Here is a 5,219-nt window from a genome sequence, read left to right on the forward strand (position 1 = left end):
CAAAGACAGAAGAGGGGCTGAACTAAAAAGCGACAGATAACCATGGAAGAGAGATGGAGAGCCAGAGGGATTCAACATCAACTCCAGCAAGTAGGAAAATGTTCCGGTGACGGGGATGTGCTGAGCAGACACACAAAAGGTGGCTCCCCTCCTGAGAATTTGAATTTAGGTTCCTTTAATCGCGAATAGACTGCCAGAATTGAGGAAAAAAAACATCCCCTCACTTTCTTCAAATAAAACGGAACAAGAGATGGATGCTGAACAGCAGCAACGCCAGGGGTCGAAAAGAGACAAAAAGTGGCAAAAGCCTGGGGAAACGAGCAGAGGAGATGGCGGTCACACAAGGTGACAGATGCTGGGATATCTGGTGCAGAGAGGCAGCTTCCCCAAGCCGCCAGAGATACAGAGTCCACAGGTTACTCCGGCCAAAACCCAGGGCCAGGGAGCAGCCGAGGGCCACAATCGCCAAGCTGTACTGGTACCAATACGGGGAAAAAAATCCTGCATTGGGCCAGGCAGACAAACCCTGCAATTGGGAAGGACACCTGAATTGGATATACCAGGACATTGGGGCAAACCTGGCCAAGACCGGGCTGAATTCAATAAAGCAAAGGCGGCCCTGTACAAAAGCGGGTTATGTTCAGGATGCTATATCCAGCTAAACTGTCAGTCATCTTTCAGGCAGGGAACACTCCTTCACTGTCCCTGCGAATGTGGACAAATTAATCCAAGAACACAAACAAAGAACAAAGAAAATTTCAGCACAGGAACAGGCTGATGCACGATCAATGACCACTAAAGCGAGGTTGTAGTCCAACTGAAGGCTTTAATAAGCTAGATGTTTCCCCCAGCAGCTCAGGTACAGAATGAGGGCTGCTGGGGTGGCACGGGTTCTTATACCCCGCCTATCAGGGCGGAGCTATTATACACTCTAGCCAATAGCAAGCATACAGGTTCTACCAATGGTGCTTTAGCCTCTCAGGTACCGTAATACCTATAATACCACATTCACCCCCTGTTTAAAAAAAGTCCAGCGGGGGTGGTGGCCAGAAACTACAAAACATAACATGGTATAATTAGTTATGGAGGTACCGTAATACCTCCGTACAGTGTTTAGTAACTATTTACAATTCTGATAGCTATGTACATTTGGTGGTTTATATTTACAGATTCCAGTTAAAATGAAGCAATCAGTTGATTGGGGGCCCTGGTCGTTCTCTGTGATCGTCGGAGCCTCGATGGTGACTCCGGTGGAGGATCGGGCGTCTGTGACTCCGGGAGCGTGGCTTCGATCTCCATGGCAGCTTCGTCACCCCTAGACGGCGCTGGTAGGGAAAACGGCTGACCTGGGAAGGGAGTACCTGCGGGGGGCATCGGTGGATGGGGGGGCCTAGACGGGGACGGCGGAAGGACCGATCCTCCTGTAAGGTGCTGCGGTGGAGGGGAGGGTGGTACTGGTGGCTGGAATGTGTGTGGAATTCCGGCAGGCGCCAGGTCCCGTAGGGAGACCGTATCTTGTTGGCCGTCGGGGTACACCACGTAGGCGTCCTGGGGATTAGCATGGAGCAGATGGACCCTCTCGGCCAACGGGTCCGACTTGTGCGCCCACACGTGTTTTCGGAGCAGGATGGGTCCGGGTGCTACCAGCCAGGTCGGGAGCGAGGTTCCAGAGGAGGACTTCCTAGGGAAGACAAGGAGGCGTTCGTGAGGTGTCTGATTGGTGGTTGTACAAAGTAGTGACTGGATGGAGTGGAGGACACCGGGAGGGCTTCTTGACAGCGGGAGACTGGGAGATTCCTGAACCGTAGGGCCAGTAGAACGGTCTTCCAGACTGTTCTGTTCTCCCTCTCTACCTGTCCGTTACCCCGGAGGTTGTAACTGGTCGTCCTGCTCGAGGCGATGCCCTTGCTGAGCAGGAATTGACGCAGTTCGTCGCTCATAAAGGAGGACCCCCTATCACTGTGTATGTAAGCGGGGAACCCGAACAGTGCAAAGATGCTATGGAGGGCCTTGATGACGGTGGTGGCGGTTATGTCTGGGCAGGGGATAGCGAATGGGAACCGGGAGTACTCGTCAATCACGCTCAGGAAGTACATGTTGCGGTCGGTGGAGGGGAAGGGGCCTTTGAAGTCCATGCTGAGGTGTTCAAAGGGATGGGAAGCCTTTATCAGGTGCGCTCTCTCTGGCCGTTAGAAGTGCGGTTTGCACTCCGCGCAGATTTGGCAGTCCCTGGTGGCTGTCCTGACCTCCTCGATGGAGTAGAGCAGGTTGTGGGTCTTGACGAAATGGAAAAAGCGAGTGACCCCCGGGTGGCAGAGGTCCTCGTGGAGGGCTCGGAGGCGGTCCACTTGTGTGGTGGCACATGTGCCGCGGGACAGAGCGTCAGGAGGCTCGTTTAGCTTCCCGGGACGATACAAGATCTCGTAGTTGTAGGTGGAGAGTTCAATCCTGCCCCGCAAGATCTTGTCGTTTTTTATCTTGCCCCGCTGTGCATTATCGAACATGAAAGCAACCGACCGTTGGTCAGTGAGGAGAGTGAATCTCCTGCCGGCCAGGTAATGGCTCCAATGTCGCACAGCTTCTACTATAGCCTGGGCCACCTTTTCGACTGAGGAGTAGCGGATTTCGGAAGCATGGAGGGTACGGGAGAAGAAGGCCACGGGCCTGCTCGCTTGGTTGGGGGTGGCCACCAGAGCTACGTCAGACGCATCGCTCTCGACCTGGAAGGGGAGGGACTCGGCGATGGCGTGCATCGTGGCCTTTGCAATGTCTGCTTTGATGCGGCTGAAGGCTTGGCGGGCCTCTATCGACAGGGGAAAAGCTGTGGATTGGCTCAGGGGACAGGCCTTGTCTGCATAGTTGGGGACCCACTGGGTGTAGTAGCTAACAAACACTAGGCAGCGTTTCAGGGCCTTAGAGCAGTGAGGGAGGGGGAACTCCATAAGGAGGCGCATGCATTCAGGGTCGGGGCCTATAACTCCATTCTGCACTACGTAGCCGAGAATGGCTAGACGGTCGGTGCTAAACACGCATTTATCCTTATTGTGTGTTAGGTTAAGGATTTTAGGGTCTGGAGAAATTTTCGGAGGTTGGTGTCGCAGATGGTGACATTATCGAGATACGGGAATGTTGCCCGTAAACCGTACCGGTCAACCATTCGGTCCATCTCGCGCTGGAAGACCGAGAACCCGTTAGTGACACCAAAGGGAACCCTTAATGAAATGAAATGAAAATCACTTATAGTCACAAGTAGGCTTCAAATGAAGTTACTGTAGAAGTGATAGAGCCGCCCGTCTGCCTCGAAGGCAGTGTATTTGCGGTCACTAGTGCGGATGGGGAGCTGGTGGTAGGCGGACCTGAGATCCACCGTGGAGAAGACCTTATAATGCGCGATCCTGTTTACCAGATCGGATATGCGGGGGAGAGGGAACGAGTCCAGCTGCGTAAACCTGTTGATGGTCTGACTGTAGTCGATGACCATCCTATGCTTCTCCCCGGTCTTTACCACCACTACTTGAGCTCTCGAGGGGCTGTTACTGGCTTCAATGACTCCTTCCCTCAGTAGCCTTTGGACCTCTGACCTAATAAAGATCCGGTCCTGGGCACTGTAGTGTCTGCTCCTGGTGGCGACGGGTTTGCAATCCGAGGTGAGGTTCGCAAACAGGGAAGGCGGGTCGACCTTAAGGGTCGCGAGGCCGCAGATAGTAAGGGGGGTATAGGGCTGCCAAATTGGAAGATCAGACTTTGAAGGTTACACTGGAAGTCTAAACCCGGGAGTATAGCCGCGCAGAGGTGGGGAAGGACGTAGAGACGGAAATTTTTGAACTCCCTTCCCTGGACTGTGAGGTTTGCTACACAAAACCCCTTTATCTCCACCGAGTGGGAACCGGAGGCCAGTGAGATTTTTTGATTAACAGGGTGGATGAGGAGGGAACAGCGCCTTACTGTGTCGGGGTGTATGAAGCTCTCCGTGCTCCCAGAGTCAATTAGGCAGGACGTCTCGTGCCCGTTGATGAAAACGGTCGTCGTAGCGGTTGAGAGTGTTCGAGGTCAAGACTGATCCAGAGTCACCAAGGCCAATCGCAGTAGTTGGGAATTCTGTTCAGGCAGTGTGTGGTCGGCCGAGCTGGGGTCCTGGGGGTTCATCCAAGATGGCGTCTTCCATTGGTCGCACATGGCCGGGGGTGCATAAAATGGCGGCGCCCATCCCTCAAGCGTGGCGTCCGCAGAACAAGATGGCGGCGCCCGGGGTCCACACATGGCCCTGGGATATGGAGGTGGCGGCGACCGCTGGCCACACGGGACCTCTGGAGAGGTTTGTGGTGGCGGTCTGCATTCACTGCTGGAGACCGCGGCCACCGCTCGGGCCTGACATACCCCGACGAAATGGCCCTTTTTGCCGCATCCCTTGCAGATGGATGCGCGGGCCGGGCAGCGCTGGCGGGGGTGCTTGGCCTGCCCGCAAAAGTAGCAGCGGGGCCCCTCGGGGTTGCCAGGCTGCCTTGCAGCGCAGGCCTGTGGGGGAACGGGGGAAGTCTCCGGGTCGGCCGCTGCGGGGTTCCACGCTGCCCAGGGGGCTGCTGCGCGGTCGGGAACGTAGGCGTGGGCGTTCCTGGAGGCCACGTCCAGGGAACCTGCAAGGGCCCGTGCCTCCCTGAGACCCAGGGTGTCCTTCTCTAACAGGCGCTGGCGGATTTGTGACGAAAGCATACCTGCCACAAAAGCGTCCCGGACTAAGAGTTCCGTGTGTTCGCCCGCCGAAACTTGCGGGCAGCCGCAGCTTCGTCCCAGCACCAGGAGTGTGCGGTAGAATTCCTCCAGCGATTCCCCATGGGTTTTTCGCCTTGTTGCAAGCAGGTGCCGGGCGTAGACCTGGTTTACCGGGCGAATATAGTGTCCTTTTAGCAGCTCAATTGCTGCATCAAAGTCTTCCGCTTCCTCGATGAGGGTGTAAATCTCCGGGCTCACCCTTGAGTGCAGGACGTGCAGTTTCTGCTCTCCCGTGGGTGCGTTTTCGTCCGTCTCGAGATACCCTTTAAAGCACTCCAGCCAGTGCTTAAAGATTGCCGCTGAGTTCGCCGCGTGGGGGCTAAGTTGCAGACACTCCGGCTTGATTCGGAGCTCCATCCTTTCTTCTTAAAAATCTAGCTTATTAAATTGATGCACGATCAATGACCACTAAAGCAAGGTTGTAGTCCAACTGAAGGCTTTAATAAGCT

The sequence above is a fragment of the Scyliorhinus torazame genome, chromosome 15 (assembly GCF_047496885.1).
Source record: "Scyliorhinus torazame isolate Kashiwa2021f chromosome 15, sScyTor2.1, whole genome shotgun sequence".
NCBI classification, from domain to species: Eukaryota; Metazoa; Chordata; class Chondrichthyes; order Carcharhiniformes; family Scyliorhinidae; genus Scyliorhinus; species Scyliorhinus torazame.